The sequence below is a fragment of the Euwallacea similis genome, chromosome 11 (genome assembly GCF_039881205.1).
Source record: "Euwallacea similis isolate ESF13 chromosome 11, ESF131.1, whole genome shotgun sequence".
In the NCBI taxonomy this organism is placed as follows: Eukaryota; Metazoa; Arthropoda; class Insecta; order Coleoptera; family Curculionidae; genus Euwallacea; species Euwallacea similis.
The window spans coordinates 1,453,730-1,477,022 of record NC_089619.1 but is presented as its reverse complement, the minus strand read 5'-3'; the positions used below and the strand labels follow the sequence as shown (position 1 = coordinate 1,477,022).

Here is a 23,293-nt window from a genome sequence, read left to right as displayed (position 1 = left end):
CCGTTTAATGGTTGTTTAAGGGCCAAATTATTGATGCACTGCTAATTAACTTTAACTGCCAGCTAACTTCCATAGAAATGTTGAAAAACATAATAAGTTTTTCATGTTTTTTTAAATTCTTGACATTGAGATTTATGTTGGTCACGCATGAGAAGTGCGAAAGTTGTAATTACTGGTTTTTGAAGTATGAAGAGAAGTAGATTTGTCGAATGGGGAAGACCATGTAGGTTGCCACAACTTGTGGTTGTAAAAGTTGAACAAGTAAACAGTTAAATAACTGAGGGAAATCTCTACTTGGGTTTCTATAATTCTTGAAAGAAAGTAACATTTAAAAAGTCAAATATTTCTTAACGTTTTATTATTCAAATTTAGTTAAAGAAAGAAAACTGATGAAGCAAACGCACTCAAGTACCAGCAGAAAGTGATTTCACAGTTAATCAGTGCAAAAACATCCAAGTTTTATATCAATTTTTTCCGTATGTTGTGTTTTAATCCACGTTTTCAGATAGTCTAAAGGCTAGAGTAGAAATGTTTCTCTTGTTTATATAACCACCAACCTATTATTTATTTACTTTAAAATTTCATTCTTCTTTTCAGAATGCAAAGTGCACCGGCTGTAAATTACTGCACATAGTTAACTATCTAAGTAATACCTTCGCTGGTAAGTAATAATTAATTTCTACGTATAACACATGTCAAGTGTTTTAATAAATTGCAACGGAATTCATGACGTCATTCTGGTCTTGATGATGCCTTTCGATGCATACCAATCAATCCTCGTTTGTTATGCATCATTGACGATGATGTAGTTTTGCCCTTAAAATTTCTCAGAATCGGAACGTTTCTTATGAAAAATACTTTTGCGGGTCGGTGTAATGTTAGTAATTTGCCAAATGGTCACTATCAGAAATACTGAGCAATCGCAGCTGTTTTGGGACATCCTGTATAGGGCAGTTGTAATAAAAATCACGTGCCACGTACGTGGTCTTACATAAAAGGTGAAATTGCAGCATTGCCGGTAAAGTACATTTTCGGTGCACTTTAAACCAACATTTACATGAAAATTCAATAAATGTCCATAACATTAACTATCAGTCGTGGCGAGTAGTAGCATTTTTTTATGGGCAACGAATGATAATTGCCTGTTCTATTTGGAAATAATAATAATTGTTCCATATTACACCCATCGAGCATCCTCAGAAGCCATTAATGGCCGTTTTCCGCATTAAGTGTAGTGTGGTTTTACATCGAAAGACGACGAATGTCGATAGTATGTGATCGATTTCATATAAACAGTAATTGGTTAAGAATTGGCCATTTTCTAAATTTTATTAGTTCTAAGAAGGAATGTTGGTTCTGCAACATTTCGCGGAAAGCTGGAGGTTAGTCAGGTTTTAAGCCTATTAAGTCTCCGCCATTATATGTTATTGTCTGATGTATGTACAAGTATTTTAGCATTTGTCACACCACAGGAAAATCGAAGTGAAACGTAAATTTCGGGGAATCATTGCAAGCATTTCCCCTCTGCAATTGTAACAGTTAACTTACGGACTTTCAACAGGAATTTCAAGAATTTGTTTTCTAGAATAAGAAAGAAATCGTGGGAGTGCTTAGCGAAATCAAGACCAAGACCATTATATGGTGTTCTTTTGCATTTGCAGTGTTGATATTATTGTTGCAAAATTAAGCATGGTTGTGGTCATGTTTTACTTATACACAGCAGAACGCACCTCTTATGGGAGAATTACCTGCACTTCCGGATACTTTTGCGAGTAATGAGGCAAAAATAGTTCTTACGTTTGTCGGCGAATTGAACTTTTAGGAAATAAACAGTCAATGGCATACTCCAAAAAGTTAAAAAGGGGTAAAAATTGCCTAACTGCAGAACACCATTTACTCCAAATGTGAAATAAATGTCTCAAACTGTAGGAACTCTGTGAAAAAAAATTAAACTTTAACACCCTGTATAGATGCATTATTAGTTAATAACCAAATGGAACCACGGTATTATGAATATTTCTATAGGTAATAAAATTTAAAAGTGCATTAAATATACTGGCGTCAGCAGCATACCTTCTTATCAGAGAAACGAAGCAAGTCGCAATGGTAATAACGATTTCCTAATATATTTACCAACTTCAAATTCCCAGCGCGATACGACTGTAAACAGATTATAAACTAGGGGACTTTTAAACTTTAAAACGCTTATGTCTCGGTTATTTATTTAAATATCTGGCTAACTATCCACAATAATAGTGCACAATGGCACAGATAATAGATATTAAACAGACAATCAATAAATCTCGGTAAGCCAACCGCTTATTACTGCCTCTTACGAACAGTCTTCAAATCATTCATAGACAATAGCTTTTAACCGATCATTTATTATGTATTTATATATTAGAAGTTCTTCGGCATTTCTTCCTTTTAAAGGCGGCTATTGATTATTTAACAGCCGGGAGAGCACGGTTCTCCGATATAATAAATGAGTCTATATCGACTCATTAGATGTCCTTTTAAGGTTATCTATTTGTCTCTGAGGGACTTCTTTGACAAAGCGGTGGTGTAATGATGCGGTTATGGTACAGGAAGTTTTTTCCAGTGCAAATTTATGTTCTTCGGTGCCAGTGGAATATAGCTTTTAAAATAGTCCGACTCTAAACCAACACATTTTTATTGCAATAGCTCATCAGGGATAAACATGGGCAGGTCGTTGCATTTTCCTGGGTAGTTATTAAATCCTTTATCATCAGCTAACATCATAATTTCGTTAAACGTTCACACCGGCATAACTGTGCATTAAAATTAATAATCGTTTATTTTAAATCTTCCCACGCGAATAATTACAACAGCCAGTGGATAAATGAGAATTTCAATAAACGATCCGATACACATTTAAATGAATAATTAAAAGCATTGGCAACCCAGTGGGTTTGGGGTCATTGTGTATATTGTTGTGTAGGCTTACGATTGGTTTATTTGTAAAAATGATGTCTCGACTTCTGGTTTCAAAATGTCCGTGATTCTTCAAAGCCACAGTTAAACTAATAAATGGGCATTGAGAGACGAGAGAAAAAGAAAATTGCTTTAAAATCCTACAATTTTTCAAACTGTTTAATTTACTTCTTTATCAGAAAAATGACTGTAGCCTACCAACACGATGTTGCATAATTGTCAATGGTACAGCTCTTTGAAAAGGACCCATACACTCGAATTGGGTTCAAGAAGAGATGAAAATCTAAAACAAGGAAATATATTTCTACTAATAGCTATATCGAAGTACAACATGAAGTTTACACATAGTGACGAGTTACTTCTTCAATTTTTTTAAATTTTTAATTACTCTTTTATTAAAATTATAAATTAATATAGGTACTGTGCTAAAGGCAAAATTTAGCAATATAGTGGCCCTTGGATAAAGAACTACTTGGCCCTTGGGCGCTACATTGACATTTGTTACGTATTACAGTATAAGAGTTTTTTTCTTCAACTTTTCTATCCCATTAAATTTACCTAATCTGTGTTTGTTTTTATATATTAATCCTGTATACTAAAAAATGCGCTGAAAAACAAATACTTTTCTTTTAAAGCGGTGTATTACGTTTCCATACCTAAATCGTCGTTTGGCAAATGAACTCAGTTTTGTGTATGGTCTCTACACATTAGATTATTTTGCTGTTTTTATCTAAGGTGGCTCTGGACCTGAGAACCTTTGGACTTTGATTGAAAACAATTCGATTGTTCAGGTAATTGAGAATCTTCGTTTCCAATCGTATCGAAAGTCTTTGGGCCATGTTTTTACTTTTAACTGTTGTATTTCTAAAATTATAAATGAATATAGTTTCTGCTCTCAGGGAAAGATTTAGAACTGTAGTGACGCCTGGACAAAGAATCATGGGGACCCCTGGGCCCTCCAATGACGTTTGTTATGTATGATATTGTAAGATTTTTTTTACCTCTGTAATACCTGTATTTTTAGAACATTTTAATTCAGGCATGTCTGAATAATTTGGCAAATTTATTATAATGTACCCTTATGCTACGCCTATGTGGGTCACCATTTTTTTGTAATCTACTCAACATAGCTAAATTCTGGTGCCATTATCCTCATATAAAGGTTGTCTTGTGTAATAGAAATTCCGGCGCCTTTCTTTGTTGTTATTAGAGTTTGGAAATTATTAAGTTTCATTAAATCAGCATAATTGCATTACACCTCGCTAATAAATCAATCTTGCTATTTATTATTATATTTATCCAAGCGTTGCGCTTTAGCGAAATGGACAGTAATTTAACCGATAACACTCATTTAGTTATAGTACGCCCATGAGCATTAGGCTTCATTTTAGTATTGAAAACTCTGCAACTTGTAGTCACCTCTCAGACTCTCACATCCAAGATCTCTTTCAGATTCTTCCACACACTCTTGATTAAATTGTCGCGTTAAATTCGTCAACCTAGTTCCTCTCTTTTACAAACCTGATTAAGATGGCATTATTTGACAGTACAATAAATGTCTTCGTGAGTTGTTCCTGAGTATGCTGTTCCGAGATCCATTACATCATAAGGTATTGCAATTGCTGTGTAAGCTGTCACCAACCCTAACGAGCTTAGTCTTCTGAAGTGTCCGAAAGTGAATACAAACTATATAAACCTAAGTTTTCAAGAATCGATCCCCTATGGCGCCAAAGCCAAAAATACAACTCAGGCAAAGCCAAAAATACAACTCAGGATATAATCGGATGCCTTCCCTTCTTAGAAAAGAAGTGAAAACCGTTTAAGCTTCGTCGTCCAATAACAAATGCTTTAGCATTTTATAGTGCCGATAGTGACAGTGATTTAAATGTGAATAGTTTTCTTTACGAAAATAAGGCATAAAAGAGACGAGCCAGACCGAAAGGAATTTCATTATGGCCCGTTCTTGAATACGTTTCGGCCACTTCGTTTCGGCCTTCTAGGATGGTTTCCCTATTGTTTTTAACGGTTTTTCAGCTAGATATTGCTAATTTTCTTGTCCCTCCTGCAAATTAATTAAATCCCGATGAAAAATGATTCTGTTATGTTGTTAAGTGTGCAAAACTCCGACCACGAAGCGTTTAATGTTGTGCTTTTGTATTAAAAGCTGCGTTAAGCTTGGGGTAATTTATTTTAACGGAATATTTACATACAATGCAACAATTACTTATCCTAGCGGATGTATTGTTTGTTAAACGGAAGCCCAATGAACAATTTTTGGCAATTTCACGCGATATGGGTTCATATTTTCGTAATTTCATTTCTGCATCTTGCTTTGCACCCCGTGGAACCAGGTACTGTAAAGAATCAACCACTGGAACGCAATGTAACGGTTATTTCCATTAAGAAAGTTTGAAAAGCGGCCAGACAATGGAATTGAATCTTTTCTTCCATAATGCACCCTTTCGGTTAATGGAAATTTATTTTTATTATAGTTTAGCCAGGTTACATAAAATAGATAAACTATTTAAAAATCTGTTTCGGACTTTTTAGCACTTTTCTTTTAGGACCTCGAGTATACCCTTTTGCATACGGAAATGTAAAGTTTATTCTAATTCGATTATTGGAGTTATTGTTCTCATTGTTCTCAAGTCATAGAAAATTATTGATATCTCAGAGACACTAACAGGCGAGTAAACGAGAAACCTACACATTTTATTATGCACACATGTATTATTTTATAAGTATCAAAACACGTATTTATCAGGGGGGGCCTGAAACGGACAAAGGGAGAAAGATCAAATGAAAAAAAATCGAAGGGTAACAAATTGGATTCATCCTTTCAAAGCTTTAAAATATACTGGGTAATGAATTATATGGACGTCGAAGTTCATTTTCCATTTCTTTCTTCTCATTGCTCCCATAGTTTTTGAGTTATGAAGTAAATATTTGGGGAACGTGCAGCTTATTGATATCTAAACAGGTTTCTCAATTTTTTGCTTAAATCTACAGGGCTTACAGTTTTTTCTATGGCCCTCTTTCCATACCGCACATGTTTCGTAGTGAACCAATGGCCACTTATATGTCAATATATAAATACCATATTCAAAATAAAAACTTTTTTATCGTTTGCATCTTTTCCGTATTTGTCACCGAAAAAACATCTGCATTCCTGCATAAAAATGTTTAATAAATTGGTATAACACATACTGTGTACGTGTCCTGTGCAAAGCTTAGTGTGGGTGAATGTGCTGGTGATTGGATAACTTTTAGTTGCATACAATAGCAGTCAATGTAGTCCATTCCAGTTATGGCATGACAAAACTCTCTAACTCTTATTTGATGATGTAAAAAGATATATTATTTATTTTACTTAATTTAAAATGTTATCTTCTCTTACTACTAGACCATCGCGTAGAACGACTCGGATGCCTATGCTCGGCGGCACTAGGCATGTGTTATGTTACTCTTCCCTGTTGATCTAATGTCAGAATAAGGAGGTACTTTGAAGAGAGTCTAACCAGGATTTTTCCTTGCAAATATGGTCGTAAGTTTTTGGAGAAATTCCCCCGAATTGCTTGTCGGCGTTTTTGCGGCGCTAGACCTTAAAAGGCTCTCTGCACCGTGTGATCCGAATAGGAACCCGCGGGGGTCATAACACGCACCCACGACTCGCATTCCTGCCTAGACGGAGCCCAAGATTACTTGCGCACATAACGGCGCTTTGAAACACACTAGTGATGTCCTTCGTACCGACGAATGATGTTTCTTCCCCACTGCACACCTGGGTACTTCTCACGTCGTAAGAGCTTATATCGGTAGAAAGATACATCCATAGTGCATGCCCGAATTGCTTGTTGCAAGTACTGAATAGAATTGCGTGATTTGGACGATAAGATAACAATCTGATGCTTCAAACGTAGAACAGCAGGAACGTCTTTCAGATAACAATTTAGACGAGCTGGAAAGCAATTCCGACTTCTTCGATACCCTCTGGAAATTGATAAGCACGCTCACTATTTGTGTGCTTTTATCGAAAACAGCTGCCAGGGAGCTGAAGAATTTTCACCTTTACACCTATTACGTAACTATTTTTATCACCCTTGATAAGAGCACCCCTATTTCTTTCTATTTTAAAACTGTTCCCCATAGGCTACAGCCGTTTTTGAGCCAATTTGTTTGGATTAGAATTAATATTTTTGGCTAGTCAAAGCTTTAAACTTCATATGTCCACGAAATTTGATAGCGGTGTCACATCCTCTAGCTGATTGCGGCTCAAGAAAAAATATGGTCAAAATACTTATAATCCACCTAAATCAAAGCCTAATTAATATTTCAACCACGTCAAAATGGTGGGCAATATAGATGTTTCCGTTTTACATAATTTCTCACCCAAATTAAGTCGTGGGAGATGACAACCAGGTTTACAGAATCCGCAGACCTATTTTAACGATAATGTGGTTAAAAGGGAAAGCGAACCGCTTAATAAACAATTATTGGCTAATTCTTACTATACAGTTTAATTGGAGGAACGTCAAAACGGGTATTTGAAAAGTGCATGGTTTCGTTAAGTCGAAATTCAAGTCCTTTAGTTCCTATGATTGAAATATTTCTAATATTTAATATTGATGGAGAAACAAAGGTTCTTAAGCCACGTTTCCAGCCATGAGAAAACATGTATTTTTTCGACAAAAAGATATTAAAGTGAAATTTATTTTTAGATTAAAGGATTAGAGAGACAAGAAGGTTTTATTATACGGTATATAGAGTATATGCCTTCTTATAGGAGAGAAGCTCAATTTTTCAAATGTTTACAAGATGAAGTCGATGCTTCACACTTACTTGAGCATCCTCAAATGTGACTTTTTCAATTTAAATTTATCCTATCAAAACACTCATTAATCATATGACGCAAACCGTTCGCATTTAGATGAAAAATCATAGTCGAAGAAATCTGTTCATGAAACAACACCAAATATAATCGCACGATTGGTAGGACCCAAGGTTGTCTGTAAAATAGAGGCAAACACCTGAGTGGGCCCGCCTAGACCATCTACTATTGAAGGCATTGTTTCTTTATTGTATCCCTAAGTGCGGCTGATTAACATGTAGTTTGCTTACTACTCAGAAATCTTCTCGAAGTGTTGTGAATTGTTTTATAGATACAGTTTTATAGATACAATTTCGTCCAGAAAATGGTCAGAATCTCTGCCAGATGCAACACATTATATCTGGCAGATATACCATTTGATGCATTTCGTTCGTTTATTTTAAACTTTCCCACATCATCTATTTTACCACGTCATCATTTCGCAACACAACATTGACAATACTGCAGAAACATTCTGCTTTGTTGTCGCTGTTGCCAAAAACGCAACGCACTCGTACATATAAACAACAATATTCAGCCATTGTTAGACTTTCATCCGTTATTTATTGAAACATTTTTTGTTACAGACAATGGCTGGCCGCCTCCCAGAACATTCCGATTGCCTTAGTAATCCGTAAGTATTAATAATAACCGTTTAAGCACATTTATCGTGCATAATCTAATGGTTTAAGTTAGATGAGATGAAAGAGAGGGAGGCACACTTGTAATTGCAACAAGTGACGTCAGTTATTAGTCATAGACCTTCTGTATGGGCAATAACTTTTTTGGAGAAAAATGGTGCCGAATAAATACTTGGTACTTGTTATATAATGTTTGGGAAATGTTATTGTTATTGTTCACGAAAAGTGGCCTTGTAGCGTGTATCCGCCATTCACTGGGAGTTGCTCCATGAAGGGAGCTTATGTTTTCGGTTCTTCAAAGGTTTTTGTTCGTTCTAGAAAGTTTAACGCGGTGCAAGAGAGCTAGGAAAATTCGTTTCATTTTTTAGATACCCCTCAAGAATCTATTTCGTTAATTATAATATTTTTTTAATATATGTATTGGTCCCTACCTATTGATAATTGCACAGAGATAATAATATTGAATGTCCTGCAGACTGATTATGGAGGGAATCATGGAAAATTCCTCGTCTTTTATATGTTTTTTAGATATGAGCAAATTGACACACAGTTTTTTAGATACATAAGGTGTTGCTTAAAGCGGTGCTAATATTGTAATGCGTGATTCCGGAGGTAACTTTATAAAGAAAAGGTGCATGTTCTAATATGTCCCCCTCCCCTCGTAAACTGAATCCACCGACTCATCCATTACTTACAGGTCTATTCATTCTAACCCCGGTAACAATTAATCATCATTTAAATATAAAATATTCACACCCCCATTACACAAAATAATTATATCTCGGGCCCCTTTCGTTGTGGAGTAAACCTGGGCTGAAAGAGCGTCGTCGTAGAAAAACCATTCACCTTTGTGAAAAGGAACTCATTCGTTCATTAGAATTTTAGGTTTAATTGTAGGATATCCTTTTAAAACCGAGGCCGTGCCGTACATTTAATTCACATTTTTATTTTTTGCTTCCTTTCTACGGGGTCTCTTCGTTATTAAAGCCAAAAAAAATGCGATTCTTTTTAAGCAGAGCCACGATGGCAAAAAGCGTACTTCCTCCTGTCTCCGATGAGACTATTATTAATCTACTAAACAGTGCACATATCTTCGTCATAAAACGCTTATTAATTAAGTCGATAGTGTAAACGGACCCGAATGACGCGTGTCGAACCAATCGTGAACCATTTCGAAATTTGGTCGAGACCTAATGGACATCGAATCCTGGGAACGACCTCGGGTTCCCTCAGGAACCTGTCTCGTTGGTGGGAAAGTGTCGTGGGAAGCTCGGCCTGTGATGTGAACCGAACTCGGTTCTCGTGCCGGTCAATAAAAACGCTAGTCAACACGATGCCGGATAGGATATTGTTACGGAGCAGTGGCGTGCATCCTTTGGCATATAACAACCATCAATAAAATGATTTGGGTACGAAACTTAAGAAAAAATTTATGTTTTGCCAAATTCAACGGTCCTTTACAAGTTATCAGCACACCAATAATCAGCCAGTCAATGAAACTAAACTCTTTAGTACGTGGTACTTGTTAAAATACCTAAAATCTAGAATAAATAGTAATAGATATTCTGTATCGTCAACCTAATTGAAGATAACAAAACTCCAATAGTTATCGACAGACACGTCAAAGTTAAAATCCAGTTATCTAGTATTGCCTATGGGATTCATTAGACTTAAAAGAATACTAAATATTCACGTGCTGTTGTTTTCAGTTCCTTGAACATTTGTGCATATTTTTCCTGTTGTGAATAGGTATGGGAATAAATTAGGATAAATTTTGTTTATTTTATGATTGTTTTTCTTTCATATAATCTAATCTTACCATGTTTGGAATGCTAAAAGTCTGCTTTTTCATATACAAAACCCTTTATATTATGCACTTTTCGCCCCCATTAATATTAATTTACCTATGAAAATTTATATACCCATCTCTCGCAGTTTTCAAGTAATCCTATAGAATATTAATAACAGCACGTTTTTAATTATTTTTAAAAAGCATTTTTGATATGATTTACATGGTGTGAAATAGTTTTTTCTACGACCTTCATAAAAAAAAAAAAATTAGAAAGCCGAGCAATTAAATATCGGAAAGATTTAAAAAATTATATTTTCGCTATATTTGGAATGATAAAACTTTATTGTTTCTTATAACATAAAATAAATTTACTTATGAAAAAACCCATGGCTCATCTCTCTTATGGATAGTTTTCGAATAATACCTAGGTTTTTTTGTTTTTTAAATAAAGTTACACATATGCATTTATATTGTCTCTAGGTCACCAGAAAGTCATTACACAGTGTAAAATCTCACCTTTCTTCTTCATATTTCCGTTACCGCTTAGGGTGTGGAATGAACTATAAAATTCCTTGTACCAATAATATTATGTTATTTACACTATCTAATCATTCAACATGCAAATAAAATAAATATGCCGTTTTTCTGTGGAAATTGCGTTTCAGGAAGAAACCAGGGAATTTTATGTTTGTTTATTTATGTCCGATAAATGCTGATAATGCGAAATTTTACGTTTTCGGTTACAAATGCATAGTAAGTTCAGTAGTATATTCAGTTTGTGGCCACAGCAGTGTTTAAGTGAGTTAGTGAGTCGTTAAATTCTCGATATGCTTTCTGTTTCTGCAGTTACTTGTGGTTTGTATATTAATTGTTTCAGGGTTGCAATGTTTTACGCCAAAGATGTAAACAATATTTTTGTTTTACGACGGATCAGAATGTATACATTTTCTATCCAATTCCTACTAAAATTAACAGTTTGCGGGTTAAGACCGGTAAGTTAAGGATCGGCAAGAAGACCAGTTTCCGATCCCTATCTGCAAAATTATACTGTAAAATTTAATAATTACTATAAAACTTTGGAAAATGTTTTTTTTTGTTTGTATGTTTTATTTGGACCACTGGGCCATAAACTGATTCGTCTCATAAAACCCCTTACATTACCTGCTTATTACATATATAACTATTGGAAAACAATTATAGGTCTTCTACAGAGTGTTACGGATATAACTTTCGTAAATTTAACTAATGATTAAGAACATAATTTGGAACAAAAATTTTCCTTACAATGGAGGTCGTAGATACAACTATTTCCCCGGAAAGCAAGAAAAACATATTTTGGAAATTGGTAACGTCACGTAATGTTTATTTCATTTCGATACCCACCTAAGAAGCTACATAAACTAGATATGCTTTTTGCACAGGTTTTTTTGAGTCTGATACAATCTTTTAAAGGCTCAGGTTTTATCAGCTAACGGGTATTAAGGAATGGTAAAAAATAATCATAACAAAAATAAACTCCTTTTTCTCGATCACGTTTAGTGCGGCATTGCCGCTTAAGTTTATTTTTACCGCGTAAGTTATTAAGTTTTAAATTGCTTTTAGCAATGTTATTGTTCAAAATTTTAACTTTTTTGTTACACGTCAAACAATCAACATTTGTCAAGTATGTTTTTCAATACTCTATTAAAATTTTAAAGCTTATCATAGCTTTTTAGTTACAATCTTTAATATTTTTTCTGAAAAAGATCTTAAGTTTTAGACCTCTGTTGTACGGAACTTTTTTGTTCAAAATTTTGTTCTTAATCATGGGTTAATTACATGTACGAAAGATATTTTCCTAACACTTTGTATAGTTGTTGAAAGTATGTGGATTTCATGTAGATCTGAAGACAATTATGTAACAATAATTTCATGAATAACTATCTTATTATGACAATTAATCCTACAGCTTCTGATACATAATAAATTCACTACTCCATTTTACTATTTCATTACATCAAAAATAGCGTCAATCATTATCATCCTCTAATCTTTTCCTATTCATTCACAAGCCCTAAAGTGCCAATTCGAAAATGTTCCCATAGGAAACTGCGGTGATAAACATAAAGCCGGCTCGCCAAAAGCCCTTCTAGGAAAAAGCCCTTTTCAATCTTCCAATTTCTCGGAAGGACCGCGATTTGGGGTGAACCCTCCATAGCCCACCCATCGATATCCATGGGAATATGCCAACTTCGTATTTATCATTGGGTATTAATTTTTCTAATTCGACGACAGACGTAGGCAATACTTTTTCTCAATACACTGTATGCTGTAGAGTACGCCTATAAACAGGCATATTAAGTCGTCTAAACGTTGGCGACCCACATTTGCTTATATCGACACGGTAAGACTATAAAAGTTCAGCGTAGCATGAATGAATGTACCAAAGTACACAATGAACCCACGCACCAAAGAATGGGACCAAAGTAGGTTGTCTCAGGGTGGGAAAAAGTCCGGCATGCTAAAAAGAACCCACAATTTACTACTACACATGTTATTTATGATTCAAAACATAATTAAGTCGTGGTGTTTCCGTTTTGATGAAAGATTAACGTTACGTCAGATGACATTGTTTTTGAATGAATTGAGAAGACTTTTGGTTGATTGTAGCATAATAAGCGGAGCAATTTGAAAGAACAAAATAAAGAGTGAATTTAGAGGATTTTTATTAGAAATGATATGGATGTTTGATCAGGTTAGTTTGATTATCTATAGGGCATTTCAAATTCGACCTTCACCATTGGGATTTCGGAAACTAGAAGAGATACGAAGAGATTAAAATGGGGGAAATATCAGTAATTTAGCGTTTGACCAAATGTCGTTTTCAAAATTTGAATTTTCCAAGTATGTACTTCTGAAGATATCTAATAAAAACTATAAATTGGAGATTTCGTTTTTATTTTTTTTGACGTTATTTAACAAGGAAGCCCAAAACAATAAAGCATATTTTCATTGACACTTTTTCTAAGCTACACGATCACTTTTTCAAACTTGTCATCCGATTATTTTTTTTGTCAAAAATGTGACGCCCGTAAGGAAAAATAAGGTGGACGAAAGACGAAACGTCGAATGGTACTTCTGAAAACGTCATCGTGTAACTGAAAAAAGTGACAATGAAAATATACTTGCGAGTTTGGGTTTCCTTGCCAAATAACGCTAAAAAAAATAAAAACGAAATCTCCAATTTTCAGTTTTTTGAAATACCTTGTATACTGCACAACAAAATTCTTCAAAAGAAAATCTAAAAGTCAGAAATCCTTAATTTTCTAATGGTCCCCTAGGTTTCAACTTTAAAATTTCATTACAATCTTGTGAAAACTGGCAGCCATCAAAGCCAGTTCTCGATAAGAAACTGATTATCTTCTTAACCTGACCTAACTTGATATCATTATATCAAAATATTGGAGTCACTAAAGATTTAATGCTTTAAGGGCGGATAGATCGAAGTATTGACAACTTTATGTGAAAGATAATTTCTATAAAAATGATTAAATGGGTATAAATTATCATATTATTCCAAGACCTCTAAGACGAATTTTATTGTTTCTTTTTTCTGAAGACAGATTCCAGGACAGGAGTGTACATTCTATTAATTTTATTACTCCTTGTTCAAACCAACATGCGTGAATGGCAAACATTTGTGCGATTGCTTTGTTGTAGCAGCACTTTCTCCAACCAGGAGCTATCTGAGTGCCAATGGCTTTTATCGGGAATGTGTGGGGGTGATATTACTACCCCATTTCTTAGCGTCAGGTATTGTCACAATACATCCGGAATACTTGAAAGTTTAAGTGTGGTTGGTGGAGAATCACTCTCTGTCAAGAGAAATGCGTACCTTTTGGCATCCCTTGCGAAAACCCATATGTAATAGTGGCCAAATAAACACACCTGCAGTTTGTCCAGAGAGCGCATTTTATATGCTAAACGTATCGCTTGTAATTTAATTAGCAGCTTTAAAAGCGAGAGATTGAGAAGCACCTCTAAAACATGGCGGGAGCCAACTACAAGCAGAATGTCTACTAAATGGAACCCATAGAACCTCTCAGAGCTCAAGCTAAAGTTTTACCCTCTGACTGAATTACGACCAAAAAATGTAGTCGACTATGTATTGATTCAAATGCGGATTTAAAAATATTTGCTAATTTGAAGATAAATTTCTGTTTATTCATGATTCGTCATTGCTTGAATGACTGACTTTACACTGGTTAAAACGTTTAAAACCGATGCTTTAACCAGAATGGCATACCTGGCATCCGAAGCATTTCTAGAAATATTTGCTTAGAGCTTATGGGACTTTACCATTCCGTTACTCTGTAAATACCAACGGGATAATTTTGTTGTTTGTATTATGTAGGTACATATTCTCGTAAATAAGTGTGTTTGCCGATTTACCAACATCCGCTCATCCTGATTGATCTTGATTCTAAAGCTTGTTTTTGGATCCTTTTAGATAATTTCCGTAACTATGTTCTTATCTCTGAAATATTACGTGCTGTGTTGGGAAACATTCCTCAAATTTATTAATTGCAGCCAAGACACCACACCCAATCGACTGGGCATAATTTGCAAATTCACCCAGGTGGAGTAATTACTATGAGCAATAATTAATAATTCTAAACGATGCATTTAATAATGTCCAAGAAACTTGTCTCGGGCTCTACAGGAATTCGAAAAATAATAAATTCTCTTGGTCGAACACCTGCTAACATCCAAACTCTGAACGTTTCCTTGTGTAAGCAGCTTAATGCGTTAAAAATCAGTATACCCGCTTTGGTTGACATTAATTCTTGCTCCGACACTTAATTGAAACAGTATACCCTGCGATTAACTAAACGGCATATTTATTCTACTTCATAGGCTTAGTTACGATAATTAACTGAAACCAATCCCTTGAGGGATATTAGAGACAAGATTCTTCCTCAATTAGGTGCAAGTAATTGCGAAAAACGTCATTAAGATTCTTAGGATTCAAGTATCCACGCGTTCATCCGCTGGATGCTTGACATACTTTTCATGGTAGTTGCAACATTGTCGGAGGTGATACATTGTTGCCGCCTGATTTATTCACAAGCTCTTTTCTTTGGTAGTCGTCTCTTGATATGTAATAATCCTAGGTGTCATCGCTTTTTAGTTTTGGTTAACGACATAGACGACCTGGACGTAACATTGGTTTTTACAGTTTTGTGTCCCCTTTTTGGCAAGTGAGAGACTAATCTATGGCAGCGAATTCAAAGAAAATGACGTCACCATAAAGTCTACATCTCTTATGTTATGCCAGATGATTGAAAGTCGCGAATTGTTATATCTTACTTTATTATTTAATATTTATTTTCAATACAACAATTGCTGTGAGCAAATGTAGGTATGGAGTTATTGATTCAGCTGTTCAGGATATTTGGACCAGTCAGCAGCTTTATTTGAAGTCATTGAGAAAGGTTTAAATTAGTAAAGTTTAATTTTTTCGTACAGGATCTATCGTTAAATTGACCTAATGAGCATCACACATCTGTGAAAATAACGTGTGAGCTTGTTTTCGCCTATACTTGACTGTTATTTTTGTAGATGTCTAATACTCAATAAATTTTAATTTCCTCAAGTTGCTAAGGTGTTTGTACAATGTGATAAAATTCGTCTTTTGTAAATGTATTGACGCAAACAGTGGACTTTTGAAAAAGTTACTTTAATTAATTTTTTGGAATTTTCAAGATATTGGTCATTTTTTTAGTACAACTAAGAATATTACTGAATTCGATAAATTTAACTGCTTGTTATGCGCTGTGTAAACGTTGGGAATTTGATTGCTTCAACAAAAAGTAAAATATAATTTTTTACTCAACTAATCAAAATTTTCACCGTTTTCGCATTATACCTGAGGGTGCATCAAGAAAGTAATACTAACAAACTGTGAAAAATGCAGATTCGCCTAATAAAAAAACACGCAGGTTCTTACATTGCTACCGAAGGAAGGTACACGGTCCACCTTGTATAACCTGCATAAAAAAACAGCAATCGACACGAAACTGTATACAATCGGCTGCTAACTGGTCTAATTTCCTGAACTAGGTCTATGCCCATGTCTGAATCCACTATACTAGGCCGACTTTTAAAAATTAAATGTCCTCTGATGATATTACACCGACTAGGTCGTTGGCCTCTCATTAGCAGCGAGTCAGACACGACGCAACGTATGGCACTCGTAGCTGTACTTACGGACGTACTACGTTATATTACTTCATTACTTCATTCATATCGAGCATGGCCTCTTCCGCACGCTTATTTTTTCTACTTTTGCTTTGCTATGCCTCGGCGACAGGACGTTCGGCGTGGTACTACTTGAGGGCGGCCACTTCCGGATGGCGACAGCGTCACGTCAAGAAAGTACCCACCTAACGATTCAATTAGTGGCCCGATACGATAAAAATATTGCATAGTCGTATGGCGATACACGACGTTATTACATTACAACCTAGAAGGTCAAAGACCTGAAGTTGTTTTTTGTATCCCCAACAATTTCTTAAATACGTACGAATTTGATATACTTATATAGTGTGTCCATGATAAGGGAGACCAGCATTGAAATCTCGTAAACGATAATAGATACAGACTTGGTTAAATCGAATAAGTGTTGCGTATTCAAGGGAGCCATTCCATAGTGCAAACAAATCTACAAGATTATTATTTTTGATTTGTCCGTTATTTCGGAAAAACCAAAATTTTCCGGATTTAATTATTGACTAATTTAATGATTTCCAAATTTATAGTTGAAATTTGTTATGCAGAATTGAAATAAGTGCTCTTTAAATTTAAAGATGCAGAAAATTAAAGAAGAACGGAATCTTTCAATAATTAAATGGTAATGCCGAAAGTGCATCAAACTTTGGCCTCTAACACTAAACATGTAAATATAATATCGCATAATTAGCTGCTTACTACAAACGCATAAAGTATTGCTAATAACTGTTTTAAAGGTCCACTTAAAGCAATATAAACGTTTTTCATGTCGTAACAGGGCTTTTAATTATTTTAATAACATAAGTGTCTCGAGAAATGAGTTTTCTACACCGTGTTGTACACGATTTGTCAATCGAAGAAATTACGTGATATAATATTAAATAAACTGTGGAAAGCACAAAATAAAGCCGTTTGTAGAAAATATGTCTCCTTTTATAAGACTCAAACTATTTAAAATAAAACTGAAGTTGAATTTTTATTTTCAGGCTCTGTATCAATCCCAGCTGACGACCATTCATGATGCTTCAATTTTACATGAGTTGCGGTAAGTTATTGGAACTACCGAAAGTACGTCGTTTGTCATAATATTTAAAAATAAAAGCTTTTTGGCCTGGCTCGCAACCCCGACTCGCAATCCCGACTCGCAACCTTGTTTTGACCTCTAATACAATTCTTAATTTTTTTTTTTAAGTTTACTTCCTCATGCACATACATAATATGTATTATCTCTGTCCAACATGCAAACGTAATTTTTTTACGACCTTCATAGATAATTGAACTTTCTTCCCTCACATGAGGTTAGAAACTGTCTACTAGGGAAGGATGCTTTACAGAAGAAAAGTATTTATAAACCAGTATACATAATACCTGTTTCTTTTTTTATAAAACAAACAGAACGTTAAAGGGAGTGCTTTTTACTCTCTTGAAAATATTTTAAAAATTATACCCTTTAATTAGCAATTTATATATAATGGTAAGCTGTGCCAAAAGACAAAAAAATCTAGAGTCAGCTAGGGGACCTAATCGGAAACGGGATACAGTAAGGGTTTTATGACTGAAAATTCTCTTCAATCTGACAGGACGAATATTATTTGCATTATAAATGAGACTATCGAACAATCGTTGTTTAATATTTGCTCTTTAATTACTTCTCCTACTGTTAACCACCTGTACAAACCTGCCATTAAGAACGGTAATCAGTCAAAATCTTGACGCACCGTAACAGCGATTAAACATGCGTTACTGTTATGTTCTTCACTTTTATTCGTCTATTAAGGGACGTTGAATATGGACATTTCTAGATATAAATAAATGAGGCTTAAATATTCCTGTATACAATGCATGCAGTTGATGCGGGATCTAAATCGAAGAAATGTGATCCCAAGTTGGAGTGAATTGAAAAAATAAGTGAAATTTTGATTGTACTATATCGAAAACTATGAATTTTCTTATGAGACCAAGTTCATCAATATCGTAATATGTTTATAGAAAGAATATGTAGATGAAATTTGGCCTATTAGATAAGACCACCTTGTACAGTTTTTCCACGAACTGTGGCATGCGTGTTTATTATTAGATGTTGCTTATATAAATCTACCATGTGCTTCTAAGCCAATGAGGACATCAAAATTCGGGCATTAAGTGAGACCAGGGGCAATTTACTTCATAATGATAATTATTATAAGCGGGTATATTTAATTGCCCCCAGGTTAATTAATTCAAGTTTTGCAATGTAATGTCCGGCAAATTAAAAGCTCCAATATCCTTAATTAATTTGGGACTTGTTTATTAACATTTATATGGTTTTTTCATTTCCGCCCCAACGGAAATGCCTGTAAAATCGCATTAATACACCCCTAAACGATGCTGCTTTTTTTACTATACTAAAGAAATGTGATTTAAAAATAATGCATAATAAATTATACTTTTTGTACGTATAGTATTTTTGGAATTTAATAAAGAAAGGGCATCTGCTGCATCTTAAAAGGTAAATCCGGGTATTTTTATATAGTCATTTATTATTATTACGTATAGATATTTTGTAAATTGGTTGTCATGTTAATTCTGATAAAAACGGCGGTAGAAATTTTTATTGTTAGAAGTTTCTTAATAAACTTAAACTTTTCTAATGCTACTTCAGAAATTGTCCATTCCAAAGGTGAAATTGACTATAGAATTAATTCATTCTATCAGTTATTATTACACACATAGAAGTACATAAAAGAAAAGACACGGGCGGTCTAGCAAATATTGATAACGATTATGTCATAGTGGTGTCAAATTATGCTGTTCAATTCATAGTTAAACTATAGTTCGGACCTTATAAGAATAATAACATACACAATGTAACATATAAAAGTCGTGGACCCCACCCGTGTTTAATGTTTTGAAATGAGGTTAACTGTTTTCCCTAATTATCTTCAAATGTTCAATTATTTGGTGTACAAAATACCTCATAAATACTAAGCTGTAACGGCTATTTGACTTTTTGTTGGCTAGTTAAAGAATTTAGTGAATTTTCCTCAGCTTTCTCTCAAAATTACGTGAGGTTAAAAAGCAAACATTAACACTCATTAGGAATATGGATTATCTAATATCCATATTTCTGTTAATTTGAATATTTCAAAATCTGTAGTGTGCATCATTCCATTATCATAGTGGAAATATAGCCTTCAGATTCTTCTTTATAAATCTGAAACTGTCTCCTTAACGACAATTTAATGAACATGGTAATAAAACGCAATTTTCTTCATTTCTTTGTCAAAACTCAACTAAAATCCTTCATTACCACTCGCACCTGCCCTAGATAGTATCAGTTTACTTATGCATGTTTCACACGACCCAGTTCACCTACCCCCATCTACATCTTACATGTATAATTAATTAACATTTTTAGCCTCCCCAAAGTCACACTGGTCGAAAACGGGGTTTGCCCAGGCAGAGTTTAAATCCGAAAAAGACCAGAGGCCATCATCACCTGCTATTTGATGATGACACCTGTTGAGGGCACGTGTAGCGCAGATGCACCTTGCACCCCCTTTTCTTCTTTGATTCTTAACGGGATCGATCTGTCGTTGGACTCCAGCTGTCCAGGTTCATTATCTGCTTTTACTGGCATTTTCTGATAACATCGAAATCTGGTTTTGATGAGTCAGGACGGTTGTATTACGGTAATCCCAAAGAGAGGAGACATTGTTAACTTTATCGAAAGAACAACGTCAATGACACACATACCATTACCCATATATTTCAATACAGACAAAACATCCTACATAGAAACCGGCGGTGACACCTGTTTGGCATCATCTGCGAGATGTCCTTTGCCCGCATTCCTTCCCTAAGGAAGCTATAAAATAGCGGTTACGTATTCGTCTGGTGCCCGCAGTGACGTAACGACGCGCCGGGTTATTTTCAGAGCGTCGAAGCGGACGTCGTCGTTCGGCGTGCAGTGGCCCAATTGCAATTTTACGTCGCGTAAAATTCTTCTTCGCGAATTCTCCAATTTTCTCCAACTAAGTATTAAAAACTTGTGTCCAACTTTGGAAACTGATAAGCAGAGTTGAAATAACGTTTTTGGATTTAAAAAAATGTTAAAATGTCTTAAACATTACTATTCGAAAAGCATTGGTTTTGATATAAAGTCTTTAAAATTCTCTCTGGCTGTCGTTTTTGAACTTCCAGATGTGGTTAGAGCAGACGTTGTGGCAGTGACTTGTTCCAATCTCTACTAAAATAGAGCGTGTACTAGCACTCTCTATGGGATCTGAACATTACGAAAATCGACTTTTTGTTGTTAATTTTTTTTTTGTTCCTTGTAATAACTCAAGTAATATGAGAAAGACCTGTTCCAATAGTCAAGACAAGATGCTTAAGAAACATGTAACACCAGTGAAAAATTTTTTTGTAAATATCTTTTATAAAGTGCAAATGAGTTAGATCCTAGAAGTAACCCAGAAGACGAGAAAGTCCTTGGAAAATAAAAAAGTTTATTTACATCTAGTCTGTTTGTGCATTGAGATTTGACGTTAAAAGATAAACAGTAAACAGCAATGGCTTCTTGTAACGGAATAATTTCAATGAAATTTTGTGTGGACAAAGTATAGCATTGTACTTGCGCTTAGTGAGCTTTATTCCCTCAGAAGAATTACGCCACTTATTTTATTCGTCGTGATGCAAACTTTTCCATGGGGAATGATATCTTTTATTATAAGCTTATCCAATAATATACTATTTAACAGTATATTATTCCTTGAAATGAAATAAGACAATTTAAATCCCTAATTATACTGCGTTCCCCTTCACACCTTTCTAATATTTATTTTCTTCCTTTTCCTAATCTTTTACTTTACTTGAAATTTTGTCCTGTTTATCTATAATGATCCCGCAGGTTTGCCTACCGAGTTTCACCTATGAATAAGTTTCATTGACCTCATCCATAGTCTAAATACTATGAATTATCGGTATGTCAATAAACTTTGGGTTTTTTCAACTTACCTGTGAAGCTACATATATTACCCACAGGATACAGGTTGAATGTTATAAATAGACCTGTGAGTCAGCCTACGCTTCCAGACAGTTTTAACTTTATGCCTCTCGAATAAAAAAAATGGTTGAATACAGCTTCTCGACATTTTTTCAGTTGATACCAATTAACACGAATTTCATAATTCCTACTCACAGGTTTTCCTGTATATTGTGTTACCGTGTACTTATTTATAAATCCCTAACGAATTCCAAAGAAGTGTTCCAAATATTTGACTTGCAAAACAAAACATGAAAGCAAGGATAATACATCTAAAAGTATCGGCGTGGGCGGTTTTAGTGGAGATATTTTCATATTTAATATCCCAAAATAACGAATAGGTAATGATAATTACTACACTATGTTATTTGCATGACAAGAATGTAGGCGCCTCTATTATTTCAGAACTTGCGTAATTGTAAAAATAGACAAAATGCTCTATATTCGCCAGTTGGAATCACTTGTTATGGCGATTAAGTATTTTTTCCCTTCTTAGACAGCAATAATTGTTATAGCTGTAATACATGGTCAGCAGTGCATGACTGAGTACTACTAATTCTTCCACATTTGGCCCTTATCAATTCGACTCGAGCAAATACTGAGTATTTCATATAATGTAAAGGTTATCGTCTGGAGATAAGAGCAGGCGAAAGAAAGGACACTGTGGGGCTGTGTTTACTCAAGACAAGAACTACATTTCCTGCCTCATTTTTCCGGTTACGAGGCCAGGTAATTATCTTTACATTAACATACCTCAGCAAATTGATAATCAAGAATTGGCATGACGTGGGCAAATATGGGAAGTAATGTTTAAGTTATTCAAACGCCCTATGAGTAATGGCTGCTAAGTCAGTAGGGCGTTTGGACTCACACCGCAAAATTCAGACTGATTCACGATTTGGATCTAGGCCATTAAAATGTTTAATATACATAATTAATTTTTATTTTTGTCACCGAGACGGGATTTACTGGATCCTGTCCAGTCATACGGGTCAATGATCAGCTGATTCATGGAGTGTGGAACGCTTAGTCTCTTTAATGACATTAAGTTCAATGTTCAATTTGTAATACCATCAAGGTAACCCGCAATTTTTTTTTTTTCTCTTTTCAGCATCTGCGTTAACGTGATTACATAGTGTAGGGGTATTCGATACGTTGTATGTTCCTTTTATCGGCTTCGTATAATGATTAAAAACCATAAAAACATTCACCTTTTTTAGTTCTTTGACCATTCCCACTGTAGTAACCTTATTGGACAGACCCACCGCATTCAACCTCTTCCTTAAACCCCCTAGTCCTATTCCCATACTTTCTCATTGCAGTCCCATGAAATCGCATGTTGCTACCTTGAACCAACTAACCCCGGGAGAAATCAGATTAGTTAGAACTTTTTCTCTTCCTCGTTTCTCACTCGGACATTATTGTTGCAGCTGTCTTAGTTCACCTGCCAGCAGCCATCGGCCAGTAACTTCATAGGGACCGCTTTCACGGACTCGTGCTTGCAGACCAAGTTTCCAAATTCACGTTCTAGTGTCAAAGGTAGGTTTTTTTATGTGATCATAAGGGTTTAGATCATTAAGTAGAGGGTTGGAAGTATTACTTAAAATCGTAATTATAGCAAAAATTTTGATCAGCGGCTACTGACTAATGATGAATAATGTAGTTAGGATAAGGTGGATAATTACAGATAATAGAGTAAGCACATTTATTTAGGGACAACAAAGTGCAGCAATACATGACTTATT

General features: G+C 34.9%; 1 long non-coding RNA gene across 2 annotated transcripts in view; it reads left to right on the top strand.

Moving 5' to 3' along the window:
* Positions 1-23,090, top strand: part of LOC136411997 (uncharacterized) — a 28,854-nt gene extending 5,764 nt beyond the window's left edge. The window contains exons 2-4 of one of the 2 annotated variants that reach the window (XR_010752371.1): positions 598-661; positions 8,410-8,456; positions 22,979-23,090. This is a non-coding gene — a long non-coding RNA (uncharacterized lncRNA). Of the gene's footprint in view, positions 1-597; positions 662-8,409; positions 8,457-8,514; positions 8,734-22,978 lie in introns of those variants that run through there. The other variant, XR_010752372.1, reaches the window with a different exon arrangement.
* Positions 23,091-23,293: the final 203 nt, after the last annotated feature.